The 23,982-nt window shown below is 38.6% G+C and overlaps 1 long non-coding RNA gene across 1 annotated transcript in view; it reads left to right on the forward strand.

Annotated features, from left to right (window-relative positions):
- The first annotated feature begins 888 nt into the window (after positions 1-888).
- The window catches only part of LOC131077784 (uncharacterized), a 45,906-nt gene continuing 22,812 nt past the window's right edge, over positions 889-23,982 (forward strand). Inside the window, exon 1 of the long non-coding RNA XR_009113650.2 lies at positions 889-1,354. This is a non-coding gene — a long non-coding RNA (uncharacterized LOC131077784). The remainder of the gene's footprint in view (positions 1,355-23,982) is intronic.

A 23,982-nucleotide genomic window follows, 5' to 3' on the forward strand; every position in this document is an offset into this window, starting at 1 on the left:
ACATCTCTATATCTATAAATATTTCATGTCTATCTCTATCTCATCATATTTCTTCTTCCATCTCTCCCTATATCTCTATCTTGTTATCTCTCCATTCCTCTCTACTTCTATATCTCTACCTCTCTTTATATCACTTCCTATCTCTATCTTTATCTTTCTAACTCCCACTCTCTTATTATCTCCCTCTCCCCCTCTTTTATTCTCTCCCTCCCCCCCACTCTATATATATTTATCTCTTCCATCTCTATCTATCCAGCTCTCCTTAATTTCTTTATCTCTTTCTCCCATCTTATATCCCTCTCCCTTTCCCTCTCCCTCTCTATATCTATCTTTTTTACTATCTATATCTCTTATCTCAATCCCAACCCCCCCTCTCTCTCTCTCTCACACACACACACACACACACACACAAACACACACACTTCCACTCTTTATCTCTCAATCTTTCTATCCCTATCTCTTCCTCTCTCCCATTCCAAACATAACATGAATGTATTGGTAGTGGAATCTTATAATCTTCCCAATTTAAAGGTTTTGTTTCAATCATGCATGAAACCCTATAAGTGAATGCATAGTTGATTTGAATTTATCACTTCTCCATTTATACTTTTGTTGCACAAACACCATCACTTGCTAAATGGCCGGCCAATTGACCTCATGTACTACATAAATGTATGCAATAAATAGACCAAATTTTTTTTTATGACTTTTCATACCTTTTTGATGCACCCATTGCACACCAAGATGCAATTGCTAGTATACCCACTAGTTATACCCACTAGTTATACCCACTATTGATACTCTTTCCCTATACGTGGCTACCATTGAGAAAAAAAAAGAGATGAAAATAAAAGAAAATAAACCCCAAAATATCATTACCTAGGGACGCTGCACATAGGTAATCGCATAAAACTTATCGACAGTGGTAAACAATCAATCACGAAAAGTTGTTTATACATTGCAGATATAGTAAGCTCTCTCAGAAGCGCGCTCTGCCATAACCATGTTACAAGACAAGATGATATATCTAAACATTCAGGTATGGCTTCCACCATACACTGAAAAACTCTCAGGTTGACTTCGTCAGTGTTTTTAAGAGTGGTGGATGTTATGAGTGTTTTTAATAGCGTCTCACAAGAACGAATAGCAAGACTATACACAGAAGATGCTTTTGCCAATGCCGATGTATGAGAATGTGAATAAGGGTTTTGACCTTCGACCAAATTTCAAAAGTTTTGTCACTGTCAATGGGTCGAGATACGAATCTAGTGGTGCTCACAAGCATAAAAAAGAAGCAGAGGCTCAGGCTGCCATAGAGGATTTGGTGGCCAAACATTCTTACTGCGAGTGTGAGGTAACTTTTTTTAATTTTTGGATAGACCCAAATGCGCAAAATATTTTTTAATTCTAAATCAGTCTTATTATGGTAGATTCCAAATGGGTTTTATGTAACCATTATACTTATGAAAATTCCAAAGTGGTCTTATATACGAAATTGGTATTTACTTGGGGTGATCCACAAAACTAATGGTTACTCATGGTTACTTATCAGGAAGAGATGCTGCAATGGGAGTCCATTATATATGTATATGTTTTTGTGTGGATACATTTGATTCATATAGTAGAAGCAATCATATCTATTATGTTGATAAAAAAATTCTGCAACTTTGAGATTGGGAAAACTCAAAGACTTCAGAGTCCCTTCACATTCTTTATCGTTTCTGTTGTTCTCAAAATCTGATTACCCTTCACTGCCTTTAATAATATAATCTAAAATGAGTGCCAAGAAGACATCAAGGATAAAAGGATTTCAGAGACAACATATGACAAGGTTTGGTTAGACATTCTACACTTCGGGCTCTTCCCTAAGCCCAGGCGGGTATACCCTTTGTGAATTAAATTCACATTCTTAAAGCAACAAACCCACAGCAAACCAGTCCAGAAAACCAGTAAGTTTGTTCACCTTGAAAAAACAACTGAAAGCAAAGAATGAAACAATATTCAACTTCAGTATATTTGATCAACAAAGCATGCAATAAACAGCTTCGATTAGTACCAGTGCTTTATCCAAGGCTACAGAGTCACTCAAACTCGAATAAAACTCCTAAAATAAAACATCTCTATACTTCCCATCAACTTGGTCTCCATTTATCCCTGTAAATGCCTAACATCAACAAGAATTTAATCACTTCAAAATAAGCTAGGATCCTCAAAATTCAAAGTTCGTCCCGAAGTATTTACTGGTAGAGTGGTCATGCCTGTTTAATTTCCCTCCTAAAGAGAAATGCTAAAAACACCCATACTGAGATTGCTTTACAATTCCATTCAAACAGAAAAATCCTAGATTATTCTGAATGAAAGAGTAAATACGATTAAGGACAAATTTGAAGACGACACAGAGCTTTACTCAAAACTGATGGTCTGTATATTGATATTCATTTGAAAAAAAGATTTTACAAGAGTCTGATTCTCCATTAAACTTTAGAAAAGCTCAGGTAACATTTCTGCAGCGTTTTCTTACAAAAATTGTGTGATCCCTTTCTCTCTAGTCCTGGTATCCATTTATAACAATATGGATGCACAAAGCTTCGGACTTCTTTGAGGAAAGTTTGTTACAATTACTTCAAAAATTGAAGAAGTTACAATTTCAGTTATGCGCTCTTTTCAGCTTCTTCAGCAGTCTGTTGGACAGGTTATTCAGTTGCAACCTCCTCTGGCTTTTCAGGGACGTTCTCTAACTGCTCCGGATCTCGAATGGAATATTTAATTCCCCACTCACCATACGTCTCCTCGGTCGGCCATACAAAATTAATCACATCACTTTTAACCTTAGTCAACCCTTTCCAAGAATTCCTCAGTTTGTTGACTTCTGAGTTAAGAAAACTGTAGTGTGATTTAATTCTCTCTATTTCCTGTATGGTTATAACAAAAAATGAGGTGTCATCCAGATCAATAATTCCCTTGACCCTTGCTGACAATTTAACATTTATCTCATTGAGCCATATCTGTTTGTCTTTCAGTTGATCTGGATTAGCAAAAATTCCTGGGAGTAATTCACACACCTGATCAGTGTATTCCTTTTTAAGCAATTTAACCCTTCTTTCCACATTATCCACCTCTGTCGCCAATTGCAATAAACTCTTAGTAATATCAGAAGTGGATTTGATAATAGGGTTAGCTCTTGCTTCATCACAGGAAACACACATGAACTCTAAATCCTGCTCCCTAGGCCTCCATCTGTCAAAAATGGGTGTCAATATGACTTTATCTCTTATCAACTCAGTCCATATCTCCATGACTTTTCCTACACTATTGTGAAGGAGTGAAGCATTTATAGTGTCTGCAAAACTGGAGACTGTGGCCTTGATCTTTTCTTCATACTTCCCTGCATAATAGGCCTGAGTTTGCTTAAGACTCTCCAATTCTTGGGGAGTTATCTCTATCATCTGAGAGCTGGAAGGTGCAGGAGATGGTGGGAGCTCAATAATGGGGCTAGTAGGTGGAGGTCTTGCAGGAGAAGAGGTGATCATTAATGTTGAAGATTCACCTTGTTGACGTTGTCCTGCTAATTGGCTCTGCAATCTGGCAATAATACTCTCCTTGCCTCTTATTTCCTCCTTGGCACTGTCATAAGCCTTCAAGACTGTTTCCAATTTGAGCTGGAGAGCCTCTTTTTCTTTAGCATCCTTCTCAGCTACTGCAACACTAAATTTGGCAGTCTCCAACACCGTGCTAGCAGCCTCTACTACCCCTGTGCTTTCTACTCTCCTGACCATCAATCCGCCAATGTGACTTGTCCCTGTGGTGTCTTTACCCTTCTTGTCCTCATTTCTCTTAAGGGACCACATGACTAGAGCAGCATTGTCTTTACTGAATGTAACCCCTTCCATGGGTTTGGTTTCTTTCCTCACTGCATCCAGCACCAGAGCATCAGCAATATTCCATTCTGGCAAAATGAGCACTCCAGCTTGTGCTACTAAATCTCTCCCCTGTTCAGGAGTGATGGTTTTGAATTCTTCCATCATCTCCTGTTTTATTTCTTCCTCCACCAAGGCTGGATCTTTATTTTATTGTTCTGCCTTTCTTGTTTCACATCTAGCATTATACTTATCTATATGTTGCTTCCATATAAACTGCATGAATGCTTCAGATGTTACAAAACTATCATCGGCTAGAAAAGCACTAGTGGCCTTCTTTATCTCAGGATCCCACTCCTGGCCTTTGAGTTCAGTCGAGGTGATGTCCATTTGTGCTTCAGTGGGTTCTTCTGGCATCCCTTCTTCCACTTCATCATATGTATACGCAATCTCCCCCAAACTGCCCAACTGAGAGAGGTATTCAGTTGCTGCTTGTTCATCTCCAATGTGGAGAGGGGATTGGGATGGGGAATATAAGGGTGTATCTGATTGCACTTCCTTCCCCACCCTCTGCTTCTTTGGGCTGTCTTGGATGTCAATGACTTCATGTGCTTTCCTCTTCCCTTTAGATGAAGAGGGTTCCCCTCTTGCAGACACCAACACACTATAACCTGCTTTCTTATGCAGGGTGTAATCACCAGGAGGGATGGCTTTAATAGGAGCTGATCTCCCCAAAATCATTCTTGCTTTCTCAGGGTTGTTTCTAATTACAACTCCCCTTTTCTCCTTTATTGTCTGCATCACATCCTCAAAACAAATAATCAAAAATTTTATCTTTTCTTCCAATGGGAAGAAGCTAGACAATGGGTCATAGCTAGCATCAAATTGATGTACAAAATCCAGGGCCTTCCTGTAAGCTACCCATTTTTCCTTCCTCAACTCCTGTTCGTCCAAATCAAATTCATTCCTGATGAGGTCTTCAGGAAAGTGGAATTGGTGGGGCCTACCTCTGCATGCTACCTTCTTCCGGAATACACCATTGTAGAAGTCCTCCGGATCAGCACATCTTGACACTGCAGTGGACAAATGGTAGGGTTTAAGGAAATCCTCAAAACATTTCCAGCCGCCCTTGGTGATTACAAATTGGTGGGCTACTGTAGCTGTAGGGAAAATAGTCCCTTTACCTCGGCCTGTTAACTCTGCCTCTTGCAAGTCACCAATTTGTCTGAGAATCTCAGCTATTCCCACTTTGAGGGGGACCTGGTATGGTAACAAAAATGGGGTGCCTCTGAAACCAAAGACCCTAAACACTGTGGACACTGGATACAAATACATATCACCCCAGTTATGAACAATCTTGACATTCTCTGCGAATTCTTTTGGTCTTAGGAATTCCAGAAGAATCTTGGGGACCCGTGGATTGTCAGAGCAAAGAAGAGTCCTTATTTTGGATGCAAAGTATTTATCAAACTTTAGAAAACTTGCATCCTCTCTATCCCATGACAATACGGTGCTCCATAATTGTACTGGCATCTTCTCTCCCTCCTTTTCTTTTACCAGATCCATTCCACTGGCAAAATAATCTCCACCTTTGAAGAGGAAGAGGTGCATCAATAGTGAATACCACCCAAATGGCCTATCCACCTTCCCATTCTTTATCCCCATCAGTCCTCCATGGATAGCATCAGCAATATAGGAGGCATAATCAAATGTAATAGCAAGAGAAGGATTCAAAATTTGAACAATCATTAACAGATAATGATTTGGTATATTAGATTCAGCATCCTCTCCTAGAACTTGGCAAAGTGCCCAGTACATCCCTTTTGCCCTCAAGGTAAACATACTTAGTGAAAAGGGCTCTTGTGTATTGGGCCCTACAACTGCTAACCCTCCCACTTTCAGAAAAAGTTCTTTGAGAGGCCCATTCCTGAGATGAGTCCTCTGTGCCCTGTACACCTGAGTTAATTGTGTGAAGCTTATATGCTCCAAGAAATTGGTAAACTCACTAAGCCCAAACGCTTTTCTCAGCTCTTCTGCATTTATCTCTACGAGGGTTTTTCCATTCACATCCCGGATACACCTGGTAACTGAATCATAATTTAAAGCCATCTGGGTTAACAAATCTGTATCCATGAACACCCCTGGGACTACCAATTTCCCAACATCTAGTTCCCAAATGCTATTTTGAGGAGCAGGAGAATTCCTCATTCCAAAACCGATTTTAAATAACCCCAACCCAGACAGCCCAACCTGTGGGTCTCTTAACCAATTACCCTTATCATACAATCCTTCTCCAATTTTCAGTCGGGGAGCCATGGGTACTAATTCTTTGGCCTTAGATGCCTGGTTGGTTGACAGCGTCAACTGCTCTAAGAAGTCATCACACACACTTCTTTCAAGATAATCAACTTTACCAGAAAATTCCCTTTTAGGAGCCATTTGCAATACAACCAGATAAATATTACTTCTGAAAATATTTCTGCTATACGAGAACAGTTTCACGTATCACAACACAAGAACGGCTGCAAAATAAAAAAAAAAACCTGATGCTTGCTCGAAGAAATTCGCTCTGCAACCAATTCGCCTTCTCTGTATTTGTAGAAGATAACTCTGCGTTTGCCTCCTCTGCAAAAATCCTTTTAAGAGATATCCTTACTTGGTTGTTAGGAAATCAAATGCTTGTACTCTGGGCCTTAACTGTAACATTGATTCCGCATGCTTCGACCGTCCCTTCAAAATCGAATTCATACGAGAATTCATATTTTAGCTCCAACGGGCCGCAGTCTTTCTGCAAGTGTCTCTCTGTGAATTTCATTTTGACGGCTTTGTCCTTAGTCTAAGTCCTGTCTTTTTATTGGCCACATAATACCACGCGGCATCCGACCATTGGCTTAGAAAATCCCCTCACATTCTATTTTGATACTGGCTGAATGTCGCCCTTTATACCATAGCGGGCCCGTGCTTTTCTCTTTTTGCCATGTCATCATCATGACACGTGGACGGCTGATATTCATTCTCGCTATTTCGCAGCCTTAAAATGTGAGCACTTAACCCTTGCGAAATAGCGCGGGCCGTTGGATTATCTTTCAAGTTAATCGCCTTTTAATCCTTCGAACAGGTCCTCAGGAATGGTGGGCCCGCTGAGTCATCAGTGACATCTGGCATCTAGTCATCCACTGTGCTGATTTGTCATTCTGTCATTTGCCGGAAGAAGAACCATGGGGGGCCCCACTTCAGTCTCGACAGGTCTACCTCAGAAAAGGTGGGCCCACAGAAACGCCATAGACACCTGGCTTTCGTGTCACCTTCGAAGCTGACCTGTCAACTTTTCATTTGTCGAACATACACTATAGGGACCCACAGCTGCCTTTTAGACCGCGTGTCATCAAGACACGTGGACGGTCCAGGTTAACTTTCGCTATTTCGCAGCCTTAAAATGTGAGCATCTTACCCTTGCGAAATAGCGCGAGCCGTTAGATCTTATCTCGACTTGCGCGACATTTAAACCCTGCTAGGAGCTTTCAGAAGAGGTGGGCCCACGGACACATCATGGACACCTGGCTTTCATGTCACCTTCGACTGTGGCGGCCCGTGCCACGTGTTACCTTATAATACGCCAAAAGAAAGCCACGGGGCTCCAGCTATCACTGACAACTATGCCTTCCACTTACCCTGTCGTGACAGATGGACGGCCGATATTAATCCTCGCTATTTCGCAGCCTTAAAGGGCAAGCACTTAACCTTTGCGAAATAGCGCTGACCGTCAGATCCTTTTAGAAGTTGCTCAGCATTTAAACCCTGCTAGGAGCTTTCAGAAGACGTGGGCCCACGGACACATCATGGACACCTGGCGCCCTGTCATCTTCGAAGCTGACCTGTCGACTTTTCATTCGCTGGAAGGAGCCACGGGGTCTCAATGAATTGTAAGAGCTATCCTTGCCAAGTCACCTCCACCTGTGAGCTGACTCATCTTTGGGGCCCACTTTGATCCTTAATCTTAAAATGTTGACTGTGGCGGCCTGTGCCACGTGCTGCACTCCAATACGCCAGAGAAGACCACGTAGAGGGGGCCCCACCTTCTTGACAGCCGCAACCTTCACTTCCTCCGCATGACACATGGACGGCCGATATTAATCCTCGCTATTTCGCAGCCTTAAAATGTGAGCACTTAGCCTTTGCGAAATAGCGCCAACCGTCGGATCTTTTCTGAAGTTGATCAGTGTTTACTGGGCCCGACACTTTAGAAGGAAATAATAAAAGGCGAAAATTTTCAAATAATAAACATGACCGCCTAGGTAAATAGCAAGGGGGGACACTTCTTACGACCCCGCGACCCATGACTTAAGTGAAATAAAGTAACGTCGGAATAGAAACCAGGGGACCTAACACAAAAGATAAAGCCTAAAACTTAGAAAAACCTTAGACCCTCCAGGTTTAGAACAAGGCTGAAGCATTTGGGGCCACATCTTATACAAATTTTTTCAAAAACCATAGCCAAATATGGGGAAAGAATCCAATTTTAAAACAGCGATAACAGTTTCCTTGAAAGGGCTCAAGCAATCCCAAAAGCGCAGACCCTTTTCCATCTTTTCTTAAGTGTGTTTAGTCACTGTTTCACTCCTACTAATTTCCCATACTGGTTTAAGCTTTCATTATCCAACCTAAATAAAGTTATAAAAATGTACAAATTGCATTATAGCAGCAAAATAATTGGTGCTGTCTAAAATCACTGCTATTTCTTGCACCAAAGTATTTCCATTGACATTCTTGATATATTGAAGAAATTGCTGGTTATGCTTCTTTTTCCTACCTGATGTCAGATCTCCAAACTAGACAAATACTTTGCCTAAGTGATTAAGCATTGGGGAAACACTCTCTTATGCTTGCAAAATTATTTTGTGGCTATCAAAATTCTGACTGCTTGAGAATTTTTTCTATCCATGGAGAGATATGTTATTGGGGATGATTTGTGAACTTAAATATTAATTTTCATCAGACGAGTCATTTTAAAAAAAAGTCAACCAAATTGACTTTTCATTCAAAAGTTTGGTACTATCAGCAGATCATTTGTATTGTTTTTAGTTTTTTAACTTTTTTCGCCTTAAAAAAATTTCACTCCTTTTTTCTTTATATTATAAATGTCCTACCTGGACCTGCACTGTTTTTTATAATTTTTTTATGACATTTGGATACCTAGGAGATATCTGGAACAGTACTAGTATGGTTATAGGGACATCCAGGGAAGAACCCAGTAATATAGAGATAAACAAAAATAAATATCCCAAGTACAACGAAAACAACAACTAAATATAAATAAATATCTTTAAAGAACCTATAATGAGTTTGTAACCGAATTTCTTATCACACCACATTTTGATAAAATTTTAGGGAAGGAACAAATGGCATAATGATAGAGAACCAAGAAAATCCGTAAAATTCTATTACGTATGTTATCCTGAAACAATATGAATAATTGCAGTATTGTCCAGAGGATTGAGAAAAAATTACTAACATGGACTGTGAAAACATAATGTTCTTAACTATTATTGTTATTAAATTTGGAAGCACGTTATAATCTAGGGTTTTCATATCTTATTTGCAAATAGGAGAAATAAATGTGGAGAAGACCAGAAAAATCTCTCAGTTGATTTAGCCGTATCTCATTAGATGGTAAAAGAAAATAAAGAATGAACATTCCCACATTACAACAGTAACGACCCTGTCTTGGATGCTCAGGTCATGGAAAAAGACATCAAAATTAAGAAATGCATGAATGTCTTCAAGGCCTGTCATTTAACAACCGGATAATCACTTATGGATGAAAGCAAGATTTAGACTAAAAACTTTGCAACAGTATACTGATATAGGTCATGCCATCAAATGCAGCAAATGAACTTCACCAAGTTAAAATTCATAAATTTGCTACCAGCTCCACCCATTAAGAGTTTTAAATGTCAAATGGACTAAAACCATGACCACGTGCCATTCTTAAGCATGTAAAAACATAGATCTCTAATGGCAAGATTTGTCTTTTATTTATCCAGTATACTGGCAGTCAGTTTGCAGCCTCAGTGAAAAAAAAAAAAATCCCCTATTTTGGCATGCATCAACAATTCTACCTAAAACTGGCAGCGTACAGTTTAAACTTGCTTGAACTGTTGCAACCCAATGAAAGGACTTCAAATCACTGATGTTTTAATCATCCACTAACACTTTCAGATTTATATTATATAATTTCGTCCCATTATTCAAAAGTTAGTTTTAACAATTCTTTCCTAGAACTCTCTTGCCAAATTAACCATAGTAATGCAAATTGAACTTTCTTGCCAAATGACATAGAATTCCAAATCAAAATTAACTTAGGCCAACAAATCAATTCATTCTTTGAACTGTTCAGTTTGAGAAAATAGAACATATCTTTCTAGCCAATCATCCATCTGATTGACAGAGGACAACTGATAGCTTCAGAATATTAGCAGAAATGTTAATAAAAAACAGCATGTGGGTTCAATGCCTCTAGAAGACATTCACTGTACATAAAAACTGAACTGGATTTAAAAAACCTTGTATGTTTTGGAAAACTTTCCTTTGTTCCATGATAAGGTATTTGTGTATAATATAAAATATAATCGTCTGTGCAAGCAATGTATTGATTTGTTGCTTGCACAGCTTCCTCCTAAGCTTTGATGCCAAAACAGAAAGCAGAATGCCTATAAACCATTAGCTTCCCACATTGTTGCTGCCAGAGTTGAATGAGATTGTAAACCTCCGTACCGTCTTCATAAAATACCTGTATCCACTGAAAATATTGTTAAAAGTCAAGGTTTATCCTGCTAAAGCTCTTGGCTATTTAATTTTATCACCATCTAGAATCAACCTAAGGAAAGAAACATCTGAATTAAATGGTACAACAGCTATTAAATTTTTAATACTCTTTACATTCCTTATAGCATTTAAATAACACTTTGGAAACTCCATCCCAAGAACACATATATGTTGTGGAGATGGATGATAAAAGAAATACCTGTATGGCTCATCCCTAGCATGCCTTACGGTAGCAGTAGTTTTTGAATTACTATTGGGGCAAGTCACCCAATTTTTGGAGTTGGACCCACTCATCATCAATCAAGGTTACGGGTCTGAGAATCTGAGGGAGATGGTCCCAAAACCCGAACAAAAGTAGCAAAACCTCCCACCTCATCCAGTGCCTCCTGGGTATTGGGATTCACCATGGATGCCTCAAAATCAATATAAAACATAAACTCAAACTGCCTAACCGTCCCTCCACCATTAACATCCAGCACACTCAACGCCTCATTGCTGAGCATATTCCTCCAACTTCATCAAATTAATATTATGCTGAGAAAAAACCGAAGCCCACCCTCACGGGAAATCACCATACTTGTCTTCCATGCCCGTTGAGTTCCTTCCTAGTTCCTCTTGCCCTTTTCTGTTTTCAGACCCGTCTCCATGCAAACGTTGTTTGTCTGGGTGAGCACAAGAAGTTTTGGTAGTGAAACCTGCGTCGTCCTTCAACGGGCTAAATGCTCTGATCAAATATGTCTTCGGTGGCTCAAATGATTCATTTTATTCCACTGTTTCAGTTACAGCCAAAAACGGTACATGGATGGAGATGGAATATCAATCACTCTGTTTCCATTGTAACCATCAATCTGACTGCCTGTGAGGATGCAAAATTTATTAAAAAATGGTTTTTGTTTACAAACATTGATTGCACCCTTATGTCTGAGCATGCCTCAAAATCAATATAAAACATAAACTCAAACTGCCTAACCGTCCCTCCACCATTAACATCCAGCACACTCAACGCCTCATTGCTGAGCATATTCCTCCAACTTCATCAAATTAATATTATGCTGAGAAAAAACCGAAACCCACCCTCATGGGCAATCACCATACTTGTCTTCCATGCCCGTTGAGTTCCTTCCTAGTTCCTCTTGCCCTTTTCTGTTTTCAGACCCGTCTCCATGCAAATGTTGTTTGTCTGGGTGAGCACAAGAAGCCTTGGTAGTAAAACCTGCATCGTCCTTCGACGGGCTAAATGCTCTGATCAAATATGTCTTCGGTAGCTCAAATGATTCATTTTCTTCCACTGTTTCAGTTACAGCCAAGAACGGTACATGGATGGAGATGGAATATCAATCGCTCTGTTTCCATTGTAACCATCAATCTGACTGCCTGTGAGGATGCAAAATTTATTCAAAAATGGTTTTTGTTTACAAACATTGATTGAACCCTTATGTGACTGTAGACGCCTTGTGGCATGATAACTGTCTGTGCATGTAAATGTGTTTGTAACATGTATGTATTTGTGTGTTTCTATGTACACATCCATATATGGTAGGGCAAATTGTCTTGCTGAGTAAGCAGAGAGGAGATGCTTAGGTCTTGCTTTTGTTATGGTGGGGTTGATTAGTCTTGTGGTGTGGAGTGTGCATTGCTTTTGATCACCAAGTTGGTTGTTTCTATATATATATATATCCATTGAGGTATGGTAGGGCAATCACTTTTGGCAGTTATGTGAAGTAATAATGTGAGCATATTTAGTTGTAGAAGCATTTTCAAGACCTACATTTTTCAGGGGTATCTAAAGGGCATTTATTAGAAGCTCGTATTAAGGGGATTTTATTTATTCATGGATAATTAGGCCTTGCTATTTTTAGAGAAGGCTATTTCTATGTGTTACTTATGAGCAACAAGTTTGTGTCCACATGCTATTGCTTGCATGGCAGATTAGTGAGTGCGTCCAGTGGCTAATGCAGTGATCTGGTTAGTTAAGACGTGTTTAGTGTGGTTTTGAGACCTGAGCCTCACCAGCTTAAAATAAAAAAATGTTATAACTGTAAGGTTGTGGCATTATGGCTTGGGCTGCGAGATCCAATTTGGGCCAAGGGCAAAATCTGACAAAACTTGTAATGACAGTGATTGCAAGATTTATTACAATCACTGAGAAATCAACCAAAGTCATCAAAAATTGCCCAAAATGAGTCTTCTGTATTGCAAAATATATTTTGATTCTTTTGTTCCCTGTATTGCAAAAGTGTTTTTCTGTTTCAAGTTGAAAGATAGAAACGAATATGTTAGAATCAAGGGATTGTGCAGATAGCAGGGATGTGGAATCGGTTTTACAACTTTCTAATATTTATTTCATTGAGTGCCTTTGAGACTCTTAGTTGCAGGGTAACTTGCATGCCCTGTGGACTTGCCACATGAGTTTCTGCAGGGATTAGCCAAGTTTCCTAGGTTGAGCCAACAAGACTAGTTTTAAGTTTTAATTGGTTTAGCTTGGGACTCTTAACCTGTGCATGCTTAACATAGTCAGGCATGTTATTCTTGCTGATGTTGTAGCTAGGTCGGATCCCTTCTAGGGCCGACCTAAGCATCTTTTGATGGCTAATTGGCCTGTCGGCCTTAGCCATATTTATTTGGCAAAATTCAAATGTGTAATCTTCTTTAGGACTGGCCCTAATTGGGGGATGTAACTTGTGAATAGGTCAAGTCCTATATTGAATGTAACTTGTATTGAAACGTGTTGGGGCTGACCTATATGAAGGTCACTTGTAACGTGTGGGGCTATTTCAGTTTTGGTGCCAATCTTAAAGCATTGAATTGTAATTAAATATGTTCTTCATGCAAGCCGACTTGGGAGAATTAAAAGGCTAAGTCTTTTATATATACAAGGCATCAATCATTGTATAAACACATCATACACACTGCGAATTCATTCAGTGAACACATACAACGAATACATCTATGATAAGCGAATATCCTCCTCCATCAGCAAGGTTTAGCGAATCATTCTTTAGTGACAGTGAATCATCTTTGAAGGCAATGAATTATCCTTGAAGGCAGAGCGAACTTCATCCCAAGGCAGCGAACTATCCTTGAAGGCAGAGCGAACTTCATTCCAAGGCAGCAAATTATCCTTGAAGGTAGCGAACTTCACCCTAGGTGCAGCGAACTTCATCTCAGAGACAGCAACCCTTCTTGTGATAGCGAACATCATATGTATTGCAGATAAGTTCATCATTGCATATAGGTTGAAGACATTATACTACTGTACATAGTTTGCTGATTGCTTCAAGTGTTGAAGCATATTGTAAAGAAATTTCTGATTATTGCATAATAAGATCTGAGATTTATAGCTGGGTTTTTTATCTCTAAGAGGGAGGTTTTCCCAGGGTATTCTTGGTGTTCCTTGTGCACATTGATTTGCTTTCTGTTATTGCTATATAAATTGCTACAGTCTGATCCTAAAACTAACATTTCTTTCAAACCTCTCCTATTGGAGTGTGATGCCAAGGAAATCTTTGTCTTTTTGGAAAGAAAAAGTGGACTTGGGAACACATTCTCCTCATTAGTACAATTTTGCAAATAAAAGTGATGTTATTCGAAACCCAAAGAGTCTCATAACTATGGTATGTACATTCATCTGTATGTACGTGCACATATGCATGTGCATAAGGGTGCATATGTATGCGGCATGTGTACATGTTTATAGACACACATAAGATTTCCTCTTGCATTAATTGCAAGTAATTTATGTTCAGCAGTTAGGCGATTAGAAATAAAAATTTGGAATTGTACCCAAAGACATCTAATTGCCATATGTGTGGTTCATTTCTCCGAGTTAATGCTAAGGTTATTTTTGACGAATAAGAATGCTGACACTGCGGTTGGATTGGTTCCTTAGTGTCATCTGTTTGTGTGAACATGAATGCGGTTGCTTGTTTGCTTTTTCTGAGTACACAGGAATGGTACGTTTTCTAGTATGAGTGTTCAAATCTCTGTGGCGAAGAAGCAGAAATATTTAATTTTTGTTTTGCATTGTGCTAGATTGAAAGGTATAGTTTTGAGCCCCATAGCAGCATTAATCATTCGGGGAATTAATCAGCAAACCAAAAGTATAAGATCTTAATGCTAGTAGATTTACACAATCCATGTGATTAATATGAGTTACTTTTGGATTCGATTGTGTGAGTGTTTTTTTCATCAATGTTTCGGATCACACTCCATGATCCGAAACGTTGATGAAAAAATACTCGTATCAAATCCAGAAGCAACTCATATTAGTATAAGATCTTTTTGAAAAAATGGGGAAAAATTTGGATTTATAAAAAAACGTAAAAAATTGAAGAAAAACAGTGAAAAACTATTTTTTTAAAAATTTAAGGGCATTTCCATAGCATAGAGATATTGTAAGCAAATTAAATAGAGACTTCAACACATGAATTGTAGAATATAGATTTTCGTTGTTTATATTCATTTTGCTGATTACATTGCACAAAACATGCTATAACATCATAAACAATAACTAGATGGTGACAGTTGTCAAAATGTCAATTACAATATTGTTTGTGACTTTGTACAAAGTCAACCTATAAAGTAAGTACAAAGTTCCAATAAATTAAATGCAAATGTAGCCAATGACATGCTAGAGGGCAGGAGGCCTTGATGATAAACTCTTAAGTGAGAGCATGTCCTAGCTCATTCAATAATATGAGGATACAAGCTGGTTTGCACCATGATATCAAAATCAGCAGGCCCAAGAATTTGATCATCATTAGCAGCAATCCACTCAGACTTTGGATCAATCTTGTCGAGGTCAATTGGCTCGTCTTCCTCAGTAGTTCTTGTTTTTGTCCATATAGAAATTAGTCTTTGCCTTGCAAATGAAAAATGAATACAATTTCAATTTGATTGCAGGTATATTATAATTCTTACCTTGAGCTTTCTTTAGCTTTAAGCGAAGGTTGTGGTGAAAAAACACCAAGTCATTTATTCATCATTGTGTTAGGTGATCGCGTTTTTTGGAATTTGTGTTAAAAAACACTCCAATTACGCTCACAAGTGGATGAGTTGCATGGTTGGGTCAAAATATGTATTGCCATACACCTAAGATTTGGGCATTCGTGACCAAAAAAATCACACAATTGAGCTGAAAAACACATTATATGGAGATGATATTGTAAGGATATCTTAAAATATTAACAAATTTAATGACCATGTTGACAAAATAAAGAGACCGTGAAAAGCTTGTAGAGTCTACCTAGTCAGGGTCTTTTTGCCTTCCAAGGTACCCCTAGAAGAGAGAAAACCCCATGCTTGCTTGTACATTTGCAACTTTGACATAGCTTCATTAAATTGATCCCAACTTGAAAACATTTTGTCCATGAACTTGAAGCCTTGTGTAATTTCAGCATCAATATCTCTGAATGAAGTCTTATAGAACAACGATGGATTGATAAAGTATCCTGCAACATGGAGAGGAGAGTACATCTGTCCATCCCATCTCCTATCAATTATGTCCCACAACAACATATCTATCTGTGTTATTTTCCATCCTACTCCTCGTCATCTCCTTGGCCTTGTCCATGGCTTCATATAAATATCCTATGGGGGATTTATCCCCATCCACTAGTCTCAAGACTCTTACTAGAGGCTCTGAAAATTCTACAATTTGTTCAACCACAAAAATTGGTAGAATATATATGTACTCTGCCATTGCTATGCCATATATTTGATTTATGAAGCTAGACCCCATCCACTTGCTTGAAACAAACATTCGTCTTAAATTCATTTTTTGTTGACAAAAAGTTTTTAGTGCAAGGAATTGTGTTGCAAATCTTGTCACCCCCGGTTGAACTAGCTCCTTGCCCCTGTGAAAGAGCGCATCATGGACAAAACTCTTATGTGATTATAGATAAATTTGGTAACTATGCGAGTCTTCTGCAAAACCTCCTTAACCCTTTCAATTTTTCCAATGTCCTCTAGGGTTAGATTAAGGCAATGTGTTGCACATGGGGTAAAAAACAGAGGGGCATCTCTCTGTCAGGAGTCTCCCAACATCAACACAAGCAACAAGATCGTCTTTAATAAATTGAACCACATTTTGTGGTCCTACATCCATGAATACCAAGTCATACATCTCGAACAATGTAGTTGTAGATTTGATTATATTTGATGCATTTATAGATTTAAAAAATATAGTGCCAATTTCACAAGAGCCAAGGAAGTTAACGAGGGTCCGGTTCCTTGTATTTGTCCATCTATCTAACATAATGGTGCAACCACTTCTAGCCCTCTCTAGTCGATGCTCTTTAAGAACATTTGGAACAATTTGTATTGACTCTTTGAGCATACCAACTCTCAATGTCTTGTAAGATGGGGCTTGAAATCCAAGACCTGCAACTGCAATAGTATTGTAGCGTCCTAAAATTGTGACACTTGCAATTTTGACTGCATTTGGGTCTTCACGATGGCGGCGCAACGTTGAACTTGAATGGAGACCCCGAAATCCGTTTACGACACCAAAAACTGCATATTTTTGCACCTTGGCCTGATCCTCCTTGCACCCTGCTGTCTCGGGAGGTGGGACCATGGCGCCCAGCGCCTTGGTCCTTCAGGACCATGGCGCCTAGCGCCCTAGTCCCTCAGGACCATGGCGCCCAGCGCCCTGGTCCCTGGCCCTATTTTGGGCCCGGTCTCTTTTGGGCATCGGGTCTTTAAGTTTGCAAATTGGAAAATAATGCTTCTAGGTCGGCCTAAGATCGGAAAAATCAGTCTATCAGCCCTAATTAACATGTATATAAACTACATTTCCCCTCCCATTTAAAAAGGGCAAGAAAAAGAGAAAAAAATATATGCAAGCAAGAGGCGGAAGCGATATTCAAACATTCAAACATTCAAGCATTCCTTCAAGCAATTGAGCATTCCAAGTCTCCATTCAAGGCTAAGTGTTGCATTCAAGACAAGGATTCAACCATTGAAGAGGAGATCACTTACAACATACAAAATACAACATTCATTACACCTTCGCATGTAAGAATACAAACATTCTTACAACAAGGTATCAGTACTTGTTTACATTACAAACATTTACATTTACAACATTCTCATTTCTTGGTTAATTCCAAAACCGGGGTTTGACCTAAAGGCAAACCCCTAATCCCTAACCCCCCAATCGTCCTCTCTTTTCTGTGTGTAGGTTGCAGGTACGTGGCTGTAATTGAAGATCTGGAATCCTTGTGCAGAGACGAACAGATCCCCCTTCGTTTCGCGGATTTTTCGGAGGATCGTGTGCACGCCGGGCGCCATCGTCCCGTCAACTTTCGCTCAAATTTGCAGAACAACATCATCTCGACATTTTACTGCTAATTTCAGGTCCGCAGCTTCATCTCGTATCCCTATCTCCGTTTATAAGCGAATCTTTCTTACTTTACATGTACTCCTAGTTCAATCTTTCTATTTACATTCTTTACAAAAGAGGGTATCCTTGATGTCTCAACCCTTGAAACTCATTTAGAATCCAGTCTTGCATTGTGTGGGATTGGATCTTGTGAGTTTCAACCCCTCTTTTGAATGTAAAGTCCCTCCTAAGTGAAAACCGTCAATTCTAGTGACCTCCTTTCTCCTTGGAGTGGGTGAGAACACCTAGGGTTCGATTTTCCGCTTTACAAGTATCCACCATACCTTGCCAATATGGAGATCTGGCAACATGGAACGCCAAGCTAGAGGAGTACAAAAAATTCACAATTGCCTTCTTTGCTTGTTCATGGACATTTTTCCTCCATCTTGTACTCTCTAAAGTGGTCTGTGATCCTAGTGTAGTGCAAGGTTGGGAGAAAGCATTAATGTGTCCACTTGTGTTTGGTCCATGTGTTGTAGAGGAAGGTGCTGACACAGATTCCCTGAACCCCCTTGTTCACAATCCTTCTCACCCAAACAATTCCTCCTAACATTTGCAAAACTAGAACCTATTTCATCAGACCAATTTTGCCTTCTTACATAGGTGTTTGAGAGTTAAGGACGTGTCTTTTCATCAAAAGTTTTGTATTTTGCCTTGAAGAAGTGATCTTCAGTGTTTGCAAGTTCTTATTGTATCTTGCCCTAAGGTTGTGCGCCTTAGCTTTGCAAGTCATCTCAGGGCTAGTGAGCTTTTTGGCCTTTGGCCTAAACATTGTAATTTGATTATCATATAGTGAGATAGTTCTCATTGTGGTTTTTCCTAGTTTGGGTTTTCCACATAAAAATCTTGGTGTTCTTGTGTGGTTTCAGCTATTTACTTTCATGCATATGGTTGATGGAATGACTATTAAGTAAGAGGTTAAATCTGATCAAGTTTTAATTTATGCTGATTCACCTCCGTCCCATTTTCCTCCAACCCACCCTCTCAACATTTGGTAGTGTTCAACAATTGGTATTAAAGAAAGGTTCCCAAAGTAACAACCTATAAGCAAAGGTAGATCCGGGTTTTGAACATTATGTTTAATTCTGAAAGAGATTTGGTTGTTATGAAACAACATGAATGCGGCATTGGTGTTATGGTAGACATGGATGGAGAATTGAGGCATGCTCTAGCTCTAGCAGATCTGGATGAAAGCAAAAACAAGTGCAAGAAAGCAGGAGAGAAAATTTCCTATTTGAGAAAGCTACTTGATAAAGGAAGGAAGACCATTGATGATCTTGAAACAAAGCTACATGACAAATTTGGAGAATGCACCAAACTTAAGGAACAAATGAACAAGTTGAGAAAAGAGTTGAAAGAAGCTAAAGAACAAATTGACAAAGGCTTGAAGCTTAAAGGTGGGAGTGAAGTGCTTGATGTGGCACTGAGTGCTCAAAAGCAAAACAAAGATAAAGGTGGATTGGGTTTTGAAAAAGGTGAAAACTCTAAGATTACTTGTAAAGAAGATAAAGGAAAGGAAAAGGTCAAGGATGAATTCATGAAACCTAATGAAGATCAAAAGAATTTCATTCTGGTTCGAAATAAGAAGAAATTCATTCCAGTCCGGAACAAGAAGAATTTCAGGAAGCCTCCTCCTGTTCAAACCAGGTTTCATCATCCTTTAATGGTAACTATTTTTCATGCAATAAGTTTGGACATAAAGCTAGTGAATGTAGAAGTCAAATCAGATCTTAGTCATTTATTGGTCAATGCTACTCTTGCAATAAGTTTGGACATAAGGCAAATGAGTGCATAAGTAGGATGGTATGGAATGGATATGTGAATACAAACTATGGTAGAAATATTCAATCATTCAATGGATATTGTTATGCATGCTACAAGTTTGGGCACAAGGTTGTTGAGTGTAGGTCCAATGTTAGAAGTGGAAATGGTCCACAACAGGGACCAAATTGTTATAATTGCAATAAATCTGGACACATTGCTAGGTTTTATAGAGGAAAGAATGAGAAGACTATTGGTCCGGTAAAGAAGATTGATATCAATGAAGAAAAGGAGAAGATGAAGATGACATGGGTGAAGAAATTAGATGAGAAAGGTGGAAGAAAAGATTGAGGATGGGTTCACACCTACTAATGGTGCAAATTCTTCTTCCTATAATTAGACAATATGCATTGTTTGAGGGGGAGAATGGAATGAAGACCTTATGAACCCCCTTGTGGTTTGGATGCTGAGTTGTTTCTAGTATGATAGAGGTTGTGAAAGTATTTCCGTAGGTTTCTAGATGTTTGTGGCGATCCGCAGTGTTGTTTGTGGATTTTGATGAAACAGAGTATCAAATTTTTGAGTTATAATGGTAAATTGCATTTATTAACCCTAAGTAGGTGGATGCAATGGTTATATTGGCTTTTGGAGTTCATTTCGATGACTTGTGATCTTATGAATTTGTAGAGCTCTTTGGTGTGAATGAATTTTTTGTGCGACAAGTGCATTTGAAGGTTTCTGCAAACCCTAAGTTTTCAATGCAATGTGTGAAAGAATGACATGGCCACTCCTATTGTTGGTGATCTTGAATTGAAGCCACAACCTATTTTCAAGCTGTATCCTTATGTGGGAATGGTGTGTGACAAAGGTGGTGTGTTTTATAGGGTTTCAGTTGATTGCATTTATATCGAAGATATTAGGGCTTATATTAATGCGCCCAATGCAGAGATCAGTCGTGAAATTTTATGATGTATGGAAGAAACTTATCGAAGTTGACTTAACGACATTCAAGGAGTATAAGATGATTTCAGAGTTGGGTCTAAATATTTGGAAAGAATTCCCTGATTTTAGGTATGATGAAGCATGGGTTCGAATCATTTTGAGTTGGATTCATGATGATATGATGTATTTGGACTAGCCATACAAAATTGAGAAGGATGCCATTAGGGCATTGATTGGTTTGTGTTCCACTGGTACTGTTCTAGTGAAGATGATGGCGAAAAATGATACTGTTGCACAACTTACTGGTTTGGTGTATGATGAAAGGGTGATGATTGTAGAGGATATTGTTGATCTAGGCGTCCAATATGTAACAAGGTGTTTGGCATACAAGATCTACTTCCATAACTGTGATAGCAATTCACATTGCACATCAAATGGTGGTTGCTGGAGAAAGATTTGACCTCGGTGAACTCTTGAGGCAACAACTTTTGGAGAACTTGGAAAGAACAAAGAAGAGCAAATATCAATTCAGGTATGGATCTTTGATTATCTGTTTGGCATTCATGTTCATGAATTAAGAATAATGTGTGGGATAAGTTTTCTCCGACTAGGGTTCAAATTAGACAGCACATTAGGTCTTTTGAGACAAGTGGAGTGTGATGTCCCCACTTTGAAATAGAATTTAATAATAAATAATAATAACAAAATTAAAATATAAAAGAATATAATTAAATATAAATAAAATTTAATTAAGTTAATGAATGGTCAAAAGACATAAAATGAAAAGTTGTGACTCCCTCAGACATGAGATATAAAAGGGAGAAGAGAACCTCATTTGAGGGGGGGATAATTTGGGAATCAGAAGTGCAGATCTGTTGTGTCCCTTTCAAAGGGCAGAAATAATGAAGAGTTGCACTCTTTCAAAGGGTGCTAATGGTGAAAGGGTGTGTCTCTTGCCAAAGGACATACATGAAGAAGAGGTGTAACCTCTCCCTCACATTGAGAGGTATAAATGAAAGGAATCAAAAGCCTCCAATGATAGCACCATTGATCATATCAGTTCAGAACTGATATAGAAAAGAAGAATAGAAAAGAAGAAATGGCTATCTTCAGGAAAATATATCAGGTACAACAAATAACAAAAAGATTGAATCTGTTCACCACGGATAGGTAAGGGAAGCATTTCCCTGATTTAATAGAAGGCACAACACTTCAGTATCTACATTATTTATATTAGTAACAGTAATAATAATATCATAAATGCTGATAATATTATATTATTGTTCAGAAAAGTTTATGTATACTGAGCAAATATGTTTGATTGCTTACTGTTTGTGAATATATATTGTGTAATTCGATTCAAGATGAATGCTGTTCAGTAAAGAGTTTTAGGAAGTGTCTTACATCCATCTTGGTGAGACTATGGAGAGGGTTTCCAGTGGCAACGAGGGGCTTTCATGTGGTCATAGGACCCATGAGGTCAAGGAGCCAGTTACTTTCTCCATACCAGTCTTGCTAAGTTGGAAAGAATCTGAATGTTTAAAAGTATAAAGACTGGAAGGATAGCAAACATGGCCACCAAGTCTAGCAAGGGGGTGAGAAGCAACCATCCTTTGGTCTTGGTAGACAACAGACCCAAGCTGTCCCTCCAGGCCGCTTATACTTTCTCTCTGACTGTATATTAAATAGAATAGTGTGTGGCGATCAGAAGTAAATATGTTTGTAGGTGTGTATGCTTGTGATTGCAGGTTCTCTCCAATCAAGGAACCTACCCTTTCGGAATAAGGTAAGTTTTGAGTCATACTTTGAATGTTATGAATTGAATGTTAAGTGATCAATTGAATGATATAGTAGTCTTTGGTTCCAAAATTCACTATAATAAGTTTAATCAGAGTTTGTCTCCTAAATTGAATAAGTTGTTTTTAAATTACAAGTGTATTGAGTAGACAATTATTGTTAAACAAGCTCACTACTAGTAAGGGACATTACATGGAGATGCATACAACACCCTATACTTGGGTTTGTTCAAGAATCTTCAAGATAAAATGCAAGAAAGGGAGAGATTTTCAATAGATGTGGTCCGGAAGTATAAAGATGTGTTTACTTTTCTAGTGAGTATTGATAATTGCTATATTGAGGTTGTTGAGCCAGGGACTGCTTGGGTACCTGAGTTGCCCTATGAAGTGTTTGCAGAAGAAGTGGAGAGACATATTACTACAATAATAAAGATGCCGGTAGATTCCAATTGCCTAGATTTTGTATTGTACAAGAAATCTTAGCTAAGTTGAGGCAGTTGAAAGTAGATAAAAGGTATGAGAAAAGAATGGAGAAATTATACCAGAATATTGATCTGTGCCCAGGGTCTAAAGTATTTGGTGTGACTCTTGTTAAGGGGTCTTCTGAGCAAGCATAGAGGAGAACTAGGTTTGTATTTGCCTCTTCTCCAGTGAAGTTAGGTTCCTCTGGAACCCCTACAAGATCGACTACTGGTGAGAAGAAAGAACCAAGGCATAAACAAAAAGCAACAAGAAAGAAGGTAGGTTCAGAGCCAGAAATAAAAGAAGGTGAAAGCAACAATATTGATGAAGAAGTGTAGAATTTTTTGATTTGGACTAGGTCCAAGAGGTCTATAAAATAAGAAGAAGAAGAAGAAGACACATTGCCTTTGAGTAGGAAAAAGAGAACATTGGTCTCTCTAGCAAAGATCCCTACAAAGAGGATGAAAGAGGTGAAGAAGAAAGAGCCAGTAAAGAAGACGAAACTTGAAGATATCCGAATTATCAACCATTGGATCTTGATAGCTTGGTGAAAGCAATATGTGAGCATAACTCATTGGAGTTCTTTGCTGGGTTGTATTTAGATGCACCTTAGGTAGATAAGGAAAAGATTGAGAAGGTTGTGATCAAGTATTCGATCACTTTTGATAAAACATTAAGTGATATTAAAGACAAATTGGCCAAGAAACTATTCGAAAGGTTAACAAGGAAGAGAAGAGATACAGTGATGAAGGAGTCAAACATAAGGACTTAAGCATTAGATGTGGTAACTGATCCATTGTCCAAGGCATAAAGAACAAAAGTTAAACAAGCTCTAAACACAAGGTTTAGGACAAAAGAAAGAGTAAATTTGATCATGGGAGGAGATTCAAAAGACATAAAAAGAATGAATAAACAAACAAAAGATGCAGCTATGGAAGTAGTGGAAAAACTAAAG

The sequence above is a fragment of the Cryptomeria japonica genome, chromosome 10, assembly GCF_030272615.1.
Source record: "Cryptomeria japonica chromosome 10, Sugi_1.0, whole genome shotgun sequence".
Classification (NCBI taxonomy): Eukaryota; Viridiplantae; Streptophyta; class Pinopsida; order Cupressales; family Cupressaceae; genus Cryptomeria; species Cryptomeria japonica.